Raw genomic sequence first — 21,759 nt, forward strand, 5'->3', positions numbered from 1 at the left:
CTACTGCCACATCCAGGGAAACATTTAGGAGACAGAATAGCATCCCACAATAAATAGCCTCTAAGAGAAAAAGAAGAGTTTCCCAGGAAACGCAATATGCCAGACATGTTCCTTTTGTCTGTGTCTAAGGAAACTGTAAATACTTCCCACTTAAGAACCCTGTGAGGCATTTGTTAATAATTCATAGTAAGGAATACACGAGCACACTTTAATTTTTACTTATGTTAGAGGAACATGTTTTCAAGAGGTGAATTGTAGATGTAACCAACCGTCTTATTAAATAAGAAACATAGAACCAATGCAAAGAAGAAAGTCAAGAGATCAGAGCTAAGAGCCTTACCCTGCAGCTAGCCTCTTAAGCCAAGAGACCTCTCTGAAAGAGAGCTACTTCCTGTGTGTTTGTCTTTATATAGTCTTTCTGTTCTGCCTTCTCATTGGTTGTAAACCCAAACACATGACTGCCTCGTCACTGCCTGTCTGTAGAGACTTCCAGGTCTTCTATGGTTGGGATTAAGATTAAAGGTGTGTGTCTCCAATGCTGGCTGTATCCTTGAACACACAGATATCTACCTAGCTCTGTCTACCAAGTGCTCAGATTAAAGGCGTGCGCCACCACCACCACGCTCTTGCTATGGCTCTAATAGCTCTGACCCCCGGGGAACTTTATTTATTAACATACAATTAAAATCACATTTCAGTACAAATAAAATACCACCATAGTGAATTACAAAATTTTCAGCATTTGTAGAAGGCGATATAAGTGAACAAAGGGGGAGATAGTGTAATGGGGGAAAAAGTAGAAGTGGAGGTTCAGTTTTCTTTGAATTGAAAACACCATTGTTCTTACTACATTAAATCTTGGATGAAAAAGTCAAGAGTGCAGGTTTAGATAAGCTTTGCTCAAGAGAACACTATGAGGTATGAACTGCCTTGGATCAAGGTTTCTGGAATAAGAAGAGAGTCCAGAAAAGGGCCCATTTATGTTATGGACACTGCACAAACTGCAACCTCCAGGTCAGTACTCCCTTGGTTTCTCCATGGTCTATTACTCTAAAGTATGTAGAGCAGCAGTTCTCAACCTATGGGTTTCAGCCCCTTTGGGGTCGCATATCCTGCATATCAGGTATTTACATTATTATTCATAACAGTACCAAAATTACACTTATAAAGTAGCAATGGAATAATTTTTTGGTTGGGGATCACCATAACATGAGGACCTGTATTAAAGGGTCTCAGCATTGGGGAGGTTGAGAACCACTGCTGTACACTCTTCAGTAATAGAATCTTCATCACTGTAAAGTGCTAGAGTGTAATTCAAAACAATAGCAAACACCTGTGGTGTCCAGCAGCTCAGAGAGAAATAACCCATTTCTGACATTGGGCATTTTATTTGTCGTGTCTAGTGGGGGCAGGATTGTTGCCCCATTATAGAACTCTTTATGTGTATATGCTTTTATTTTAGGAGATTTCTGCACAGAAGTTTTTCATGACTTTTCCAGAAATTCTATGATGAGTTGTTCCTCCCCATACCCACTTCTTTGCTCTGTCCTCTCATCTTCCACCACACTTAACTATTTCTGTCCTGTTTTTCTTCTTTCTCTTTATAACCCTTGGTTATCTCTCCCCCCCCTCTTGAAAGCCACCCACCATGGCATCTGAGTAATTTCTTGAACTTTGTGGATATTCCAAACCAAACATACATATCTAAAGATTTAAAGCTAACATCCACAAATAAGAAATAGATGGAATCCGAAGTATGAATCCGACTGAGCCCACAGCTGTTGGCTTTGATAAAGGAGAAAGGGGCTAGGGACCAAGGTATTCTAAGCAGCCATAAAAGAACTGTGATGTCATTCTGTGATCACAAGCAATTGATTCCCACAAATCAATATCAATAAGCAAAGAAGCAGGTTATTTCCGAAGCCTCCAAGTAGGAGTTCCCCTGACGACATCTCAGTGAGATGGCATCAGACTTCTGACCTATAGAACAGGAAGATAATGTGAGCTGTATTAAGTTGCTGATTTTTTTTAACCTGTCTTAAATATCTTTTTTTTATTAAGGAATTTCTTATTCATTTTACATACCAGCTACAGATTCCCCTCTCTTTCCTCCTCCTACCCTTCCAGCCTCCGCACCCAATCCACTCCCCATTCCCTCCTCCAAAAAGGTAAGGCCTCCCATGCAAATTCAGCAGAGCCTGGTACATTCAGTAGAACCTCCATGGATCTGGACTAGGCCCTCTACATACATGAGACAGCTGTGTAGCTTGACCTGCTTAAGCAGTCTCCTGGCAGTAGGATTAAGAACCATCCCTGGTGCATGAGCTGGCTTTGTGAAGCCCACTACTTGTGGTGGAACATGTTGCACAGTCTTGATGCAGGGGGAGGGGCTTAGATCTGCCTCTACTGTGCATCTATTCCTTTTCTGATTGCATATATGCACTGGGTCTTCTACCTTCATCTGCTTTAAGTAGCTTTGTGAGCATACTGTTCCAATCCATGTAATTAAAGATAATCTAAAGCCAATGTACAACCTGACTTCCAGCTGCAAGAGGTCCATGTTCATGGTCATGCTGATAAGGGTACACCCCTTATGTGGTTCACCAAAAACTGTTACAGGGATCATGACGTATAAACAGAGTTTATACTGGATGTTGTCACACCCACTTGTCATCTCAGGACTCCCTCAGGAAGCAGAAATGGGAGGATTCTGATTCTAAGGCTAGCACCCTGTGCCAGTGAGCATGAATGTGCGTATTGTTATAATTTCTTTACAAAGATTCTAGACATACAATAACCTTAATCAGTGCTGGTTATAATATATTAATTAAAAATTTTTATTTTTACATCCTTCCCTACAAACTAAAGTTTATTATTTTTGTCCATTTGCAGTATATACATTTGCCTATATATAGTAAGAGGGGAAAGGAACATCCACCTAGCCAGCTTTATCAATCCAGTCAATCCTATGGCTTTGGTGCTGGCAGCTCACATGTTCTCTCTCTTGTATTGACTTTGGTCTCTCCCTGAATCAGACATTCAGTGTTATTGGCATCTCTAAATTTCTGTGTTTCCATTATAGCTCATGTGTCACTCACTGCCTCAAACATTGCTCTCTCAGAAGCTGACTGTAAAGGTTTCAGAATCCCCATGTTTCCCAGCCTTCTGGGCTTTCATTTGAGAGCTTTTCTGGAGATTATAGCAGGGGAGAGAAGCTACTTGTACACTCTTAACTGAAGACCAGTCCTCCTCTATTCAGGGAAGCTCTTCCTTTCTGATAGGGGCATAGATTCAGGAGGGATGCATATGGAATAGTAAAAAAGGAAGGGAACATTCACCCAGCCAGCTTTTTCAATCAAGTCCATCTTGGTGATCAATTGTGTGACAAATGTCACAGATCATCCTCACATCTACCTGATTTTATTATAAATTTGTGTGACAGCCTTTAAATTACATAGATACATGATAGAGATAGAGAGATAGATAGAGAGAGACAGAAAGAGAGACATAGATACATACACACATACATATAACACTTGTATGATTGTAAAACCAGCATCACGTAGACAATACAGTCTGCTCAAGCACAAAGAGTATCCAAGGCTTTTTGGACAAGAACTTCTTTAACCTTAGAGTGCCTAGGCAGATGAACCATGGAAAGACTCCTCTAAGAGACCTATTCATGCTAAGGATTCCAGCAGTGATTTTTCCCCACTCAGGGCAAAGTTTTTCTGAGTTTACATTTTCCCATCCTTGATACTGTGAAAGCTGGGTTCTTGTTGGTTGCTAACATGTCCTCCAGGTCTCTTTCTCACTGTGTGAGAATACTTGGCTTCTTCTTTAATTTCTCCAGCAATTACCTTGCTTTGATAACAACTTTTTTTTCCATTTTCCATTTTATTGAAAACAGATTCTTTTCTTACACTATATATTCTGATTATATTTCCCTTCCCTCTACTCTTTCCTGTTCCTCTCCTCTTCCCCTCCCTTCTGTTCTGGATACACTTCCTTTCTGTCTCTCACTGGAAAGAACAGGCTTCTAAGAGATAACAACCAAACATGACAAAATAAAATATAACAAGACGAAGCAAAAACTGTCTTACTGAAGTTGGACACAGCAACTCAACAGGAGGAAGAAAGTCCCAAGAGCAAGCACAAGAACCAGAGAACCACTTGTTCTCACAGTCAGGAGTCCCACAAAAATACTAAGCTAATAGCTGTAATATGTACACAGAGGACCTGGTACAGACTTATTTAGACCCTATGCTTGCTGCTTCAGTCTCTGTGAGCTCACCTGAGCCTTGCTTAGTTAATTCAGAGGGCCTTGCTCTCCTGGTGTCTTCCATCCCCTCTGGCTCTTAGAATCTTGCCTCCTCCTCTTCTGTGGGGTTCCCTGAGTTCTGAGGGGAGGGTATTGATGGACACCTCCCATTTAGACTCTCTCAACATAATGTCTGTTCCCATCTGCTGCCAGAGGAAGACTCTGATGATAACTGGATAAATCACTGGTTTATGGGTATAGCAGAATATCATTAGTGGTCATTTCACTGATACTTATATCAGTAGTGTTTGGTTTTACCCTAGGACTCTGCCTAATGAGGACTCTTAGTAATGGGGGTAGATACAGAATCTCAACTGGCCATCTCTTGTAGTCAGGTGAGACTTCCAGTGGTGGGAGTGGGTTGCATTCAACTGAGTTGTTGGCCAAGGGAGTACCATGGAAATTGCCAAACAACCCAAGCTGTTACTAAGACATTAGTTTGCTCTCCAAAAACTGACATGGGACCCCATTGCAGAGGACAGCACCCATACAACTCATTGAACATGGAGAAATCAAGCATGTGCCTATGTGGAGCCTTCATCCTTACTTTCTAGTCTCTTTGGTATGGGATAGTACTCTGCAGGCTAACAATAGGACACCAACCCAGCCACAAAACCTTTGACCTATAATCTCTCTGTCTGTAAAGTATATTAGGATAACGGTGGCACAGAACTGTGGGAGTAGCCAGCCAATGTCTGATTTGACTTAAGGTCCACTCCACAAAGAAGGACTCCATACCCAGACACTGCTTGGGTGACCAAGAACCAGAGACTTGATAACAACTTTAAACATACTCATTTTGTAACAAAATTGCAAGTTTTGAAAATCTTTGTGCTCTTCATCTTTGCTCATGATTCTCATTGTAATTATGTCTAAAAGCTGTTAGCAATATCCATTCTACATCTTGAATAATATGATACTCCAGAATCTCCTTTTCCATATTAGTCCTTAACCTTTAAGTCCAGCTTCCTACCATGTCTCAAGATATGAGCAAAATGTGTACACATTCTTTGTCATGCAGCATAAATGGTTTCTTATCTTTCAGTTCAGTCCTCATTACCACGTGAAACCACTTCAGCACAATCTACATTGTCTGCATTCCTAGAGGCATTCAGGTCTCACAGAAGAATCATCTGTTGCCCTGATCACAGCATGCTAAAGTTTCTGAAGCCAATATCTCTAAACTTATTGAAATTCCAAAGCGTTTGGGACTATTTCATGCAGTTTTGTCACATCAATAATCCTATTCTCTGTACCAATTGTCTATGGTGGACTTTTCATTGCTGAGAGAAAACATCTGACATAAGCAACATTAAAGAAAGAACAATATATTTGGGCTCATAGTTTTTAGTACATAGTCAAATGATACTTTTCCTCTGAGCTTGGTATGAGGCAAGGGTACATAGCATAGAAAGGCCATTCATTCAATGGCAACTAGGAGGCAAGGAGGACTATGCCTCTACTACTGGACATCTTTCCCTTTTATTCCATATGGGCATTTAACCTACCATGCCTAATCACATCCATTGTGCACCTCTCTCATCAGTTAATTACTTTTGGAAATGTTCTCATACTCATATGAAGTATGCAGCTAATTCACTAGGTATTTGTCAATCCGATTAAGACTAAGGTACCTTTGCTATATACTACTTGAGAAGATTCTCACTGATGCAGAACCAAGGTAATACATGCTATTGGATACTGCCTGCTAGACAGTGAAATACGAGTATCAATGCTGGTCAGAAATCATGGAAGGTACATTCTCCCTGGCATAGTAAGATTATTTGTTAAAACAGGATTTATAAAGAAGTATGCACATGGCATTAATTCTAGACTAACCAATGATCTTCGTCATGATTTTAAGTAAAAATTCCTGTTATACAATGATATTAAATTCTATACTTAGAAATTGATGGCTTCCTCTCTTTAAAATACAAATGACAGCCATGTGTGGTGGTGCACATCTTTAATCCTAACAACATTCATGAGACAGAAGCAGGCAGATCTATGTCAATCCAAGGCCAATCTCCTCTACATAGAGAGTTCCAGGACAGCCAGAACTATGTAGAGAAAACTTATTTCAAAAAAATTAAAATAAACTAATAAATACAAATGGAATTTTATAATTTCTGATCTCTCCTTCCAAGAAGTTTCCTCAAAACAGTAACATCAAAATAATATCATTAAGAAACATTGGTGCTGAGATCATCATAAATTATTTATAAAAAAGAAAATTTAAGTTTCAATAAGTAAAATTATTAAGCAGAATCTTGGCAAGGAAATAAAATATGAATTATTCAAAAATGTCAATCTAAATATACAATTGGGAAGCATAAAACTATTTTCATGCTTTTGGTAACAACAAATATGATTTGTGTATGAAAATATCCATTTTTGGTAATATGAATTAAATTAATTCCACCACTGACTTAAAATGTTTCTATTCAAAAATAGACATTGGCCAAGTATTGTAGGTCTAGCTTCTAAGCCTTTTATCTCTATCTAGGAGCAGTTAATAAAAAATTTTCCATTAAGATCAGAGTCACTTACCCATAATAGAATGAGGGAAGGTACTTATAAAAGACCACAAAAGAAGCACTATTAGAACTAATAAATAAATTCAGTAAAGCTGAAAGATTCAAACTCAGTATTCAAATCAGTGGCATTTCTTAACACCAGTGGCAAACTGTTTGAAAAGGAAACTGAAAAAAAAAATCCCATTTGCAATATATCAGAAAAGGATAAAATACTTCAGAACAACCGTAACATACACAGTGAAAGGTCAGTACACTGGAAGACATGACACACTGGTGAAGAAAAATTGCTGATGCAAATAATGACATCTCATGTTCATGGATTAAAATAATTAATATCTTTTAGAAATTCCATAATGTTCAAAGTAAACTACACATTTTATAACCTTGAAGCATCTCAATGACATTTTCAAGTAAATATAAATAAATAGCCACAGGATTTTACCTGAAATTTTGATGGAGCTACTCATTAAGTCATTGTGTAATAATTGTTGTGAACATGGTTTAGCTCTTCAGCCTTGCAGTAGCAAAAGCATGATCAGATTAAGCTTTTCACTCTCCAGTCCTTGTCATGCAGTTCATATAAAGAAGGTTAAGAGTCCTCATGCTCAATTAAGCACAATATGCCAATTCAGTTGTGAGAAAGCCTTCTCAAATGAGGAAGCTAATCTAGTCTGAGGAGGATATTGCTATGGAAACAGTAACTCTTGCAGACTTTGGCAAAGTGAAGAAGACATACATGTTAATAGCATCACTCTGTGATGATAAGCAATAACAGACAAAAATGTCCTTTTTCAGTGGTATTCAGAAAACTTACAACAGTGTGGTGACAAAGTAAGAGAAAACCAAAACAGAGAAAGAGGCAGCTAGATGCTAGGGCACACAGTGTACTACACACTAGGCCAGGAATTGTAAATTTTCCATCTTGAAGGCTGAGACTATAGACAATGCCACATCATCCATTGCTGGACCTGTAAAATGGGAATGGTGCCCACTATAGATGCTATTTAAATAAAAAGAAACTGCTGTGGGATGGTCTATATGTACTCTGATTGGTCAATAAATAAAACACTGATTGGCCAGTGGCCAGGCAGGAAGTATAGGCGGGACTAACAGAGAGGAGAAAGGAGAGAACAGGAAGGCAGAGGGAGACACTGCCAGCCGCCACCATGACAAACAGCATATGAAGATGCCGGTAAGCCACGAGCCACGTGGCAAGGTATAGATTTATAGAAATGGATTAATTTAAGCTGTAAGAACAGTTAGCAAGAAGCCTGCCACGGCCATACAGTTTGTAAGCAATATAAGTCTCTGTGTTTACTTGGTTGGGTCTGAGCAGCTGTGGGACTGGCAGGTGAGAGAGATTTGTCCTGACTATGGGCCAGGCAGGAAAACTCTAGCTACAAGAAACCCAATGCACACCAGAATCTTAGCCCATACTAGGAATTAAAAAATACTAATGACTATCACTGGTTACTTCAAGGAATTCTGGGCTATAGCCTTTCTTGGAGATCATGCCTTCTGCACTGAAGTGGCCACTGGCTCTCTGCTCTTTTCATTACTCCATGTGCTCAGTTCTACTCTGGCTTCCAAAAAGCATTGCACTTCCACGAATTTGGAGAAGACCTACATGCTAAGCTACAGTGCTCTTTAATAGAGAACATGAATATTTTACTGTTTTGTAGTTCTCACTTTTAGTCTTTTCATTTTAAGCACTATTGAGAAATTTGGAGGGTTTTTTTGGGAAAAAATTTTTCCTGCTGTGTCATATTATTCATGTGGTATCATGGTCATACTGTATCATAGTATTCATATGATAGCATGTTGCTGTATCTGTTACATGATTATCCACATATACTTGAGCTTTGTGTAATTTTATAGTCTTCTAAATTTCTAGAGCTTCCTGTCTAGGGAAAACACAGAGCAAGGCATCTTACAATTTCTCTATGCATCAAAGGACAGTTAGGGCTGGGAACGGAGCTCAGCAGAGAATCACTTTCCTACCATATGAAATGCTCAGGGTTCAAACCCCAGGACTGTGAAACTATCTATTGTCTGCCTTTTTTCCTATCACATGTCTGTAGCTAGAGTTTTCCTGCCTGGCCCACGGTCAGGGCAAATCTCTCTCACCCGCCAGTCCCACAGCTTCTCAGACCCGACCAAGTAAACACTTATGTTGGTTACAAACTGTATGGCCGTGGCAGGCTTCTTGCTAACTGTTCTTATATCTTAAATTAATCCATTTCCATTAATCTACACCTTGCCACATGGCTTGTGGCTTACCGGTACTTTACATCTTCCTTGTCCTGATGGCGGCTGGCAGTGTCTCCTTCACCCAGCTTCCTGTTCTCTCAATTCTCCTCTCTGTTAGTCCCGCCTATACTTCCTGCCTGGCCACTGACCAATCAGTGATTTATTTATTGACCAATCAACAACACATTTGACATACAGACCATCCCACAGCACTTCCCCTTTTCTTTTCTTAAAAAGGAAGGTTTTAACCTTTACACATCTCCAAAGTCAGCTTGGTATATTTGGGAATTTGGGCGTAGCTTCTCTTACTACTTCCTGCTGGAGGGGGGTGCTGTATCTTATGGGGATACAAAGAAAATTTTTAGGATTATGGAATAGTCCCTGAGAGTGTATCGTCTGAGCCAGTTGCCTTCAAACCATTCTGGATGTTGGATCATCTCAGCCATGGGGTCATCGGAGACCTTTCAGGGGGTCTTGGCTGGTCAAACTGGATGTATCTTAATCTGGAACAAATCCATAGCCTCTGGCTTTCTGTTGAAACAAAAGAGACTCTTTTCCAAAGCAACATATCCTTACATCCAAACTTTGAAGTCAAGGTACCTTTAAAATATACATTTTGGCATAACTCAACAGCTTTTGTAATCAAATGTTTTTCTTCAGTTACGAATATCAAAGAGAACATAATCCAAATTCTCTGTGTGGTAGCCATCTTTACGTGGCTTATTTTTTTATATTAGCTTGAGCCTATTGCTTTAAACTGCAGCCTTCTAAGCCTGAACCGGCGCTGGCACTGTGGCTGCTGGCTCCGCCCACTTCAGCTTCCCAACATGGCGGTGGTGCGTGTTTACCGCCAGCTCTGGGAGCTATCGTGGGTCAATGCTTTTATCCAAGCAGCATGCATCCCAGAAACCTCTGTTTTTGTTTTGTACTAGCAAAGGCTAAATCCACCATGCAGCTTAATGTGCCACTTGCAGAGGCCTCATTCCTGCCATACGGCGGCAGGTCGAGCACGCACGCTAGGAACCCGCCAGCAGTAGCTCAAACACGCAGGCTGCCACTAACTTGAAAGAGACAACTAGAAACTGTTTTCAGCTCCGTTTTAGAATCTTTTTACTCAGGTTTTAGGTGGAAACTCTTGCCAACACGTTGGGTGCCATTTGTAGCTAGAGTTTTCCTGCCTGGCCCACGGTCAGGGCAAATCTCTCTCACCCGCCAGTCCCACAGCCTCTCAGACCCGACCAAGTAAACACAGAGACTTATATTGGTTACAAACTGTATGGCCGTGGCAGGCTTCTTGCTAACTGTTCTTATATCTTAAATTAATCCATTTCCATTAATCTACACCTTGCCACACGGCTTGTGGCTTACAGGTACTTTACATCTTCCTTGTCCTGATGGCGGCTGGCAGTGTCTCCTTCACCCAGCTTCCTGTTCTCTCAATTCTCCTCTCTGTTAGTCCCGCCTATACTTCCTGCCTGGCCACTGACCAATCAGTGATTTATTTATTGACCAATCAACAACACATTTGACATACAGACCATCCCACAGCACATGTCTGTCTATCTATCTATCCATCCTTCAATCATCCATCTATCTATCTGTCTATCTATCTACCTATCTATCTATCACCTATGACACTCAATAGAGTTGAACATCTATTTTCAGTCTATTGTCTCCCTTCCTATTTCTGCCAGGGAGCCTAGTAATGCATACAAAAAGGCAAGTTGTTATGATATTCTTCCTTGTATTAGAATCCATTTTACAGTTGTGCCAAATGCACCTGCTGTCCTATATTTACTATACATTGCACTTCACACTAATGCTACATGTCTCATTAATACTAGTGGAAAAGAAAAGGAAATGAATAAAACACAAAAAGAACAGTTAGAAAGAAGTACTGACCAATATCATACTTTGTTCAATACTCTGGCATTCAATAACTATTGAATACAAAAGAATGAGTATGTTTTAAATGGATATGAATGATAGCATAGATAAAAAGGTCACCTTATAAAATGTAATATTTTTTAAAATATAAGTTATTTTCAGATGAAGTGGCTCGGGAAAGTGAGGTCAACTTATGAGCAGATGTAATGCAATTCCAATTCAGTTGAGTCATTTCTGTCAAAGTAAGAGAGTAATATGCAAGAGTGAGCATGAAGAATTTGAAATGTAAACTGTTTTTGTGAACATTATATATAATAGTGATACACAGTATGGATGGAGGAAGGAAAATTAGAAGATTTTCATAAGCAAAACACACAGAACATATTTCAGGACCCAAAAATTTCTGTCTCAACTTCTTTATTTTTAGTAGAAAATTCATTAATCTTGGCAGAAATGTTCCTGTCCTCTGCTCCCCACAGACATGAATTCAAAGTCTGAAAACTAAATACCTTCTTCCCTACCACAGACTTGCTGGAAGAGTTATCAATTATCTTTACCCAGAGAAATGACATAATAACTGCTCTGTGGTTCAGCTGAGATTGATAACACAGCAAACACACAGAGAGAGAGATAAAGACTTTAGATGCATGATTTATGGAAGCACATCCATGTGTATTTCCCGAGTATCCCACAATAATACATTATGCAGTTGGTCTTTTGCTATAGACAGTAGAAAGATATATTGGGCCATACATCAGGCTGAGCACAGCAATGGGCCTTTTACTAAATATGGAATCATGATTCAATGTCGGTACTAAAAAGCAATTCAGTGATTCTATTCCCTAGCAACATTTTATTTGAAATGAAATATTCTGAAAGGTAGGTGAGTCAAAAGATTGGGTATAATAGAAATAACCAAGGCTAGACTGCTTATTACGTATATGTTTATGAAGAAAATTTCTCAAACAGTTTAGCTAGATATATATATATATAAGAAATTAAGAGAATTGACTGGAAAAATAAGTGTACTTGAAGATACAATGCAGCCTAGAAGGCTTATGAAATAAAATGTCTTTAAATAGAGAATTTTTAAGGTAAAGAAGGAAAAGATGGAACTATTTTTATAAGGCTGGCGTGCTGCCTGCTGCACGGAGTGTGACATTATATGCTGTTTTTTAAATCTCTGCTACCTCTTGTTTTAACAAATATCTTCCTAATGTTGAATTATTTCTCAAAAACATAGCAGAATATTTGAATACTAACTGTACTATCAATGATTGCCTTGTTGGTTCTATTTCACTCTATGCCTTAATAAAAACAAAGCAAAACAAAAGTGCAGATATGACAATATTTCAGACTAATATGTAGCCACTATTTTCTATATGTATCTCATTTTATATTTGTTTATTTTTATTTTATGTGTATGAATGTTTTGTCTTTAAGTATATGTGCACCATATGCATGTATTTCCTGTGGGGGTCCAAAGAGGGAATTGGATACCCTAGAATTAGGATTAGATTCAGACTACAGAAGCTTCATTAAGCCCTCAAAATGCTTTGTTCCATAACTCATCCCATTAAGTTTATTAGTCATTAAAAATTATTGCAACAAAATCCGCGTATTCCCTGCTTATTGAATTAGAAAAATACCAAAGAAGTAGGTCCCCAATTATATTTTAATTGCTTGCAGGCTGCCAGATCAAGGGCCCTCATTTCTGGCTAGCTGTTTGCTAAATAATACCCTTAGCTCTTTGCCATGTGTCAGCACAAAGCCTTCAGAGCCAGCAATGAGTGTGTTTTCTCAAGATGAGCATTGCAGTCTTGTATAAAATCCACCACCTTCACCACATTCTCTTCACTAGAAACAATCCACAGTGCGTATAGTTTTAAGAAATTGGAAACTTCAAGTCCTCATAATCAAGTCTTCCTAAGATGGTTATTAACACAATGGGAGAAACTTAGTCACAGTATGGTGATGACCTGCTCTTAAAATACCAGTGTCTTAAAGCTAAAATGTTTATTTTTTTTAATTATACCAAAGTTCTGTAGCAGATGAATACAAGGTTTCAATCAGAAATTTTAAATCTCTTTGACAGTCACAAGATATGGAGTGCATCTTTCAATTTTAGGAAATAAAGCTGTAAAAACTAAACTTCAGGTAATACTTATAATTCTTGAATAATAGTATTAAAAATAAACCTAATGAGCATTAAACTTTATGTTTTCTTTAATGAATTAATTGACAAATAACTTTGAGGAACTTGTCTTCTCTGTAAAATTAGTCAAGTACATCACAAATATTAGCATTTAGATAACCAATATTAAGACATTCATTAATATTTCCTGAAAGTTTTACTTATGTATTTTGATTTTCTGAGTGTTTTCCTGCATATCTGTAAGTGCCATGGGTTTCCCTAGCACCTGGGGAGGGCAGAAGAGGATACAGATTCTCCAGAGTGAGAGTTATAGATGGCTATGGGCTGTCATGTGCTAGGAACCCAGGTATTCTGTCATAGAATCAAGTGTTTGTAATTGTACCATATCTTCAGAACTTCTCCTTCAGATTTTATGAAGGATGAAAATGGTATAGAAAAGAGAAAAGCAGTGTAAGGGGTATTTGTGATTTTATTCCTTACCCCATCCACGAAGTAGGGTATGTAAGTTATCCATGCCAGAGTCCTTGATAGTATTTACTGTAGCAATATAACTTTAAACATAACATAATGAGATTAGGCTTCCAGAAATAAAAGATTGCTTTTCTTAAAAATATGTTAGTGTTTTTCTTCAATGTGAAAGAATTTCACTGTCAAATAGCTCATAGTTTGAATTAGTACATCTTCACTTTTGTAAGTAATTGCTTCTCTTTGGGCACCTTACCAACAAAATTTCCAATCAGTGGATGTAATTATATAATAAACAGTTATAAAACTTGAAAGAATGTGGCTTATATAAATCTCTACAGGAAATCACTGAAAATAGAACCTAACGCAGTTTATTTGCTTGTATTAATTATACAGTCTATGCTTGATTACCTGTTGATAATGTTCTTGCTTTGTGAATTATCGCAGTACTATTTTTGTCTTGACTAAGGTAATTGAGGTTCACAACCTAGCCCTCATGACAATACCATGAGATGATTAAGGCTTAAAGTCCAGTCAGAAATAAGACATTTTTTTCTTTTGTCTCAGCAACAAATGTGTAAGTTCATATGCTTATATGACTGAAAAGAGACATAGATCCTTGAGAAGAAGTTAGAGGTTACACACAAGAGGGTAAGGCAGCAAAGAGCATAATAAGAAGCGTCCGCAAAGGTAGCTTATGTAACAGGGGCTTGTAAAGATAGAAATTTTCAGTGATAGTGCTGAATGATGGTTCTAAGAGCATGGTCTGTAAATGCAAGCATTCTCTGACACATTGATTCAAGGCTTCCTCTGATCCCCACATCAATATTCTTGGGTCTTCCCTCCAACTTAACCTTCACCTTCCAAGTTCCACACAACAGCCTCTTGGAGCTTCTTTCTGGGGACTCTCATCCTGCCACACATCACCTGGCTTCAGCTGTTCTCTGAAATTTCAGTAAGATTCCATGACTTCCTCAATGTTATGTCTCTTGTGCTTCCATAAACTACATCACATAGGTGACACTGCAGAATTCTGCTTCTAGCTCTGATATGAAGTTTTTGTTTTGTTTTGTTTTTCCTACAGGGCAGGAAATGGCAGCTTTCCTGTCATCCTAATGCATTGCTGAGGTTTCTCTTCAGTTGTGCTGATATCTTTAAAAATTACAGATGCCTTCTCAACACCAACTTCAGTGACCTCCAGTCTTGAAAGTTCCCCCTGCCAAATAAACTAATCTGTTGTTAGATTTTAGAAACGAGAAAGGAGTAGAACAGGTGTTGTTGGGTCATGAAAGGAATTGACACATAATTGCCCTTCAGAAATGTTGTTTATTAGGAATAAAGGGCCTTAACCATGATTGGGCCATGAGGTGGGAAAGTATTAAAACTAGAACAACACAATGTTTTAGAAATAGAATGACAGGGCCTTACAGTAGAAGAATGTCTCCTTTATAGTCTGGAGAGAAACTTCACTAAAAGGACCACCTTAAAGTATGAGCATTAGGGTTGTTGTGGACATGATGATGTAGGGAGGGCCATAAAAGAGATTTCTCAGAGAAATGCCAGAAAAAATGAGAAATATCCGAGTTGGGGGGGCATTTATGGGAAGTTTTGTACCACATTATTTACTTTGAGATAGCCTATATGAAAAGAAGAATGGAGAGGGTAGGACCATAAGTTATAGGCTGTAAAACCTAAGCACAGTAGAGATTCTAAACTCTCTAAGGCAGAAACTTGCAGGGTTTGACTTCATCAAGTTGTGGGGTCCAGTCATTTAGAGGTACAAACCCAAGATGTAACCTTTATGTTTAAATTCATCTTCACTCAGGCTTCAGGACATGGGCTGAAAGAAGCAAGCGTCAAATGGATGGCCCCAAGCCCAAACTCTGATCAAATTCTTCTTCTCTAGAACCTCAGGTAATGAGGCCATGTTTTCCACATTTCTCTCAGCATTTTTGATTTCCAAGCTTCCACCATCATAGTTCATGAAACTCAGCTGACAGTAACACAGGCCCAAATTTCAGAATTCTTCCACTTTTCTACCACACACTAGTTGCAAAGATCTAAGAATCCTATGGTTAGTATTATCAAATTAACAGCCCCACTTTTCATTACCAGTTCCTGTCTTGGTTTCTTCTCCTGTTGCTGTGACAAAATCTTCTGACCAAAAAGGCAACTTAAGGATGAAAGGCTTTATTTTAGCTCACAGTTAAAGGTATATTTCATCATGGCGGAAAAATGAGGGCGGTGGGAGCTTGACTCAGCTGGCAGTATTGCATCTACAGTAAGAGAACTGGATGCATGCTTTGTTTTTAGTGCTAACCAACTAATACCTCCTGTCCAGGAAATGATCCTACCCACAATTGAGATAGGCCTTTTTCACATTAAATAACATAGTCAAGATAATCCTCCACAGGCATTCCAAAGACCTGTCTCTTATACATAATTTTAGATTAATTCAATTTGATAATTAACACTAACCATCACACCTTTGGTTTAATTATATTTCTCCAGTTTTACCAATGTTTAGACAGCATTTACTCTAACATTTCCAAGCTTCTTTTTCTATTCACTTTCCAGTTTTCATTTTTTCTTTTTGGGTCTAGTATAAATCTCTAGTCTTGTTCTGCTTATTTTCTTTCTATTAGCACCATTAGATGTAATTTAGTAGGATGCACCATAGTGTCTTGGTTCCATTATGGTCCCAAAGTTACAACTAGAGTTGAAGGAGCAATTGATTTTAATTGGCTATCATTGTACTTGATAGAAGACCTATCCATATATTTTGATGCTTCTACAGTATTTTACTATCAGAGTGGTGATGGAGATCATATCCAGTACCCTGAGCTTGAGGATTATATTTGTAGACAATGAGCTACCTTCAGACCAGGAGGAGATAGTAAGTTTACCACAAAGGAATGAACTGACTATAAATGTCAAATCTCAATGTAGAACCATAAAAAGTATGAAAATTCTAGATAATAGTACTATCCCAAAAAATAGCAATTCCACAATAATGGATTCCAGAGGAAGCTGATTAGATGAATTAATGTTGTGAAAATGTACAAAACTAATATAAAGATTCAATTCGATATCCCTGAAAATTCTAATGTCCTTGATCACAAAATTAGAAAGAACAATCATACAGTTCATATAAACAAAAGACTTCCAATAACCAATGCAATATGAAATAAAAAGAATACTGCTGGGGATGTCATGGTATTTATCTCAAACTATATTATAGAGTCACTGTAATACAAAAATGATACTGTCAAAAAAGATATGCAGACTTATGGAATAGAATAGTGATATAGGCCCATACAACTATAACCTCCTGTGTTTTTGAAAAGGAGGCAATGCCAAAAAAATTATAACACAAAATGTCCAAGAAATCTGGGACACCATGAAAAGACCAAACCTACAAATAATAGGCATAGAGGAAGGAGAAGGATACCAACTCAAAGACACAGAAAATATATTCAACAAGATCGTAAAAGAAAACTTTCCCAACTTAAAGAAGGAAATGCCTATGAAGATACAAGAAGCCTATAAAACACCAAACAGACTAGACTCCCAAAAACAGTCCCCACACCACTTAATAATTAAACAACTAAACATACAGAATAAAGAAAGTATATTAAGAGCAGCAAAGGAAAAAGGTCAAGTGACTTATAAAGGCAAACCCATCAGAATAACACCCGATTTCTCAATGGAGACTTTGAAAGCCAGAAGGACCTGGACAGATGTAATGTAGACACTAAGAGACCATGGATGCCAGCCTATACTAATATACCCAGCAAAACTTTCAATCATCATAAACCGAGTGAACAAGACATTCTAAGACAAAGCCAGATTTAAACAATACTTTTCCGCAAACCCAGCCCTACAGAAAGCACTAGAAGGAAAATTCCAACCTAAGGAAGTCAGATACATCTTTGAAAACACAGGCAATAGATAACACCACAACGGTAAACCCCAAAGAAGATAAGTACACACACACTGCCACCAATAAATAACAGAAATGAACAATCAATGGTCATTAATATCCCTTAATATCAATGGACTTAATTCACCTATAAAAAGACACAGGCTAACAGAATGGATACAAAAGCAGGACCCATCTTTCTGCTGCATACAAGAAACACACCTCAAATTCAAAGATAGACTCTACCTAAGAATAAAAGGCTGGGAAAAGTCTTTAAAATCAAATGGTCTTAAGAAGCAAGTGGGTGTAGCCATCCTAATATCCAGCAAAATAGACTTCAAACTAAAATCAACCAAAAGAAATCAAGAAGGGCATTGCATAATCATCACAGGAAAGATCCACCAAGATGAAGTTTCAATTCTGAGCATTTATGCCCCAAACACAAGGGCACCCACATATGTAAAAGAAACATTACTAAAGATTAAATCACATATAAAACTCCACACATTAATAGTGGGAGACTTCAATGCCCCACTTTCACCACTGAACAGATCTGCCAAATCGAAACTTAACAGAGAAATAAAGGACTTAACTGATGTTATGACTCAAATGGACTTAATCAATATCTACAGAACATTTCATCCTAACAAAAAAGAATATACCTTCTTCTTAGCATCCTATGGAAACTTCTCTAATATTGACCACATACTTGGCCACAAAGCAAATCTCAACAGATACAAAACAATTGGAATAACCTCCTGCATTCTATCAGACCACCATGGTTTAAAGTTAGATATCAACAACAACAAAAACTACAGAAAGCCTACAATCTCATTGAAACTGATTAATGCTCAACTGAATCACCATTGGGTTAAGGAAAAAGTAAAGAAAGAAATCCTAGAGATCAATAAAAATGAATATACCACATACCCAAACTTATGGGACACTATGAAAGCAGTACTAAAAGGGAAATTCATAGCACTAAATGCCCACATAAAGAAGTTAGAGAAATCTCACACTAGTGACTTAACTGCACACCTGAAAGCTCTAGAACAAGAAGAAGCAAAGTCACTCAGGAAGAATAGACACCAGGAAATAATAAAATTTAGAGCTGAAATCAATAAAATAGAAACAAAGAGAACAATACAAAAAATTAATTAAAAAAAGAGTTGGTTCTTTGAGAAAATCAACAAGATGGACAAGCCCTTATCCAAACTAACCAAAAGGCAGAGAGAGAGCATCCAAATTAACAAAATCAGAAATGAAAAGGGAGACATAACAACAAACACTGAGGAAATCCAGAAAATCATCAGGTCATATACTTCAAAAACCTCTAATCCACAAAACTGGAAAATCTAAAAGAAATGGATAATTTTCTGGATAGATACCACATACCTAAATTAAGTTAAATCAAGACCAGATAAACTATTTAAATAGTCCAATAACCCCTAGGGAAATAGAAACAGTCATTAAAAGTCTCCCAACCAAAAAAAGTCCAGGACCAGAAGGTTTCAGCACAGAATTCTACCAGATCTTCAAAGAAGAGTTAATACCAATACTCTTTAAACTGTTCCACACAATAGAAACAGAAGGAACATTACCAAACTCCTTCTATGAGGCTGCAATTACCCTGATTCCTAAGCCAAACAAAGATACAACAAAGAAAGAGAACTACAGACCGATCTCCCTCAGGAACATTGATGCAAAAATACTCAATAAAATACTGGCAAACAGACTCCAAGAACACATCAAAACAATTATCCACCATGATCAAGTAGGCTTCATCCCAGAGATGCAAGGGTGGTTCAACATACGAAAGTCCATCAATGTAATACACCATATAAACAAACTGAAAGAAAAAAATCACATGATCATCTCACTAGATGCTGAAAAGGCATGTGACAAAATCCAACACCCCTTCATGATAAAGGTCTTGGAGAGAGCAGGAATACAGGGAACATACCTAAACATAATAAAGGCAATTTACAGCAAGCCAACAGCCAACATCAAATTAAATAGAGAGAAACTCAAAGCGATTTCACTAAAATCAGGAACAAGGCAAGGCTGTCCACTCTCCCCATACTTATTCAATATAGTACTTGAAGTTCTAGCCAGAGCAATAAGACAACATAAGGAGATTAAAGATATACAAATTGGAAAGGAAGAATTCAAGCTCTCACTGTTTGTAGATGACATGATAGTATATATGAGTGACCCCAAAAATTCGACCAAGGAACTCATACAGCTTATAAACACCTTCAGCAATGTGGCAGGATACAAGATCAACTCAAAAAAATCAGTAGCCCTCCTATATACATTGAAAAACAGGCTGAGAAGGAAATCAGAGACACATCACCCTTTACAATAGCCACAAATGATATAAAATACCTTGGGGTAACTCTAACTAAGCAAGTGAAGGACTTATATGACAAGAACTTTAAGTCCCTGAAAAAAGAAATTGATGAAGATGTCAGAAAATGGAAAGATCTCCCATGCTCATGGATAGGCAGGATTAACATAGTAAAAATGGCAATCTTACCAAAAGCAATCTACAGATTCAATGCAATCCTCATCAAAATACCAACACAATTCTTCACAGATCTGGAAAGAAAAATACTCAACTTTACATGGAAAACAAAAAAACCGAGGATAGCTAAAGGAATCCTGTACAATAACACAACCTCTGGAGGCATCATGATCCCTGACCTCAAGCTCTACTATAGAGCTACAGTAATAAAAACAGCTTTGTACTGGCATAAAAACTGACATGTGGACCAATAGAATCGAATTGAAGACCCTGACATTAATCTGCACACCTATGAACATACAATTTTTGAGAAAGAAGCCAAAACTGTACAATGGAAAAAAGAAAGCATCTTCAACAAATGGTGCTGGCATAACTGGATTTCAACATGTAGAAGATTGCGAATAGATCCTTATCTGTCACCATGCACAAAATTCAAGTCTAAGTGGATCAAAGTCCTCAACATAAATCCACTTACTCTGAACCTGACAGAAGAGAAAGTAGGAATTAGTCTTGAATGCATTGGTTTGAATGGAGATAACCCCACAGGTGAACAAAGTAGTTCCTAGAACTCATAGGTTTCTAACTGAGAATCCCAGGGCTAGATGCAAGATACCTCTCTGAGTTGTTGGCCAGAGGGGCCTCAAAAGCTGCCAAAATAATATAAGTTATTGTCATTGCTTTTGGTTACCCACCAGAACTAGATTGTAAGACCCTGTTACTGAAGATAACATATGACATAGGAAAATCAACCTGGATCTAAGCTCTAAATTCTCTCCCTGTAGGCCAGTGCTTACAATCTCAGAATGAACAATGCAGGCTCCAGGGGAAGGAAGATCACCAACATTCTTATCCAGCTTTAGATCCTGAATGCTACAATAATGACTTGCCAAACAAGACATGTCCACTAGTGCAATGGTGGCATTACAGTTGTGGGGGTTACTAACCACTTTCTGGTTTGATCTTAGGCCCTGTCTATAGGAGGAAACACGCGCCTCATGCTATAAATCTTGTCAAAAGCCTATAGCTGAGGAATTTATAAACCCTAGGGGTAAATCTATTGTTTTGATTACTGAACATAAAGCTAAACTGTCTTCTAAGCTTTCTTATTTGTGCCCACAGACTAGTGCTGTTTTCAGCTTTGATCAGAGAAGCTTCTTTGTTCAGTGGGTGTTAGCTAATACAGAGACTTCTAAGTGGTTACAGTCCTGAGATAAGTGACTGTAGAATACTCAACCCTGTATAGAATAAAACCAGAGAACGGTGGACAAAAAAGTTGGACAGAAAGAATGAAAAAGTCAAGGGACAGATAGGAGTGCTATGAAACTGTCTTCTGGATATGATATAGATGATGCAGCCATGAATAACCAACAGCTGTAGTTACCTGCAACATTCATAATGGGTCTGAGAGGGGATCATGAGGGTCCACCTCTCCTTGAGGAGTTATTGGCAGTTAATAGCTGCTTTGGGGCTGGGGTGTCATTTTCTTTAGCATTGTAGCCACTGGTAAGGTGCCCATACTCTAAATAAATAACTCCTATAGATGCTTATATAAGCAACCCTAATTAAACTGAGTCAAAAAAGACATGAAAATACAAGGAGCACTAATTGGAAAGCAGAAGGGAATCAGCAGGAGCTGGAGTGAGTAAGAGAGCACAAAGAGGGTGATTATGATGGCCTTATATATGCATGAAATTG

This window comes from Peromyscus eremicus, chromosome 6 (genome assembly GCF_949786415.1).
Source record: "Peromyscus eremicus chromosome 6, PerEre_H2_v1, whole genome shotgun sequence".
Taxonomy (NCBI): domain Eukaryota; kingdom Metazoa; phylum Chordata; class Mammalia; order Rodentia; family Cricetidae; genus Peromyscus; species Peromyscus eremicus.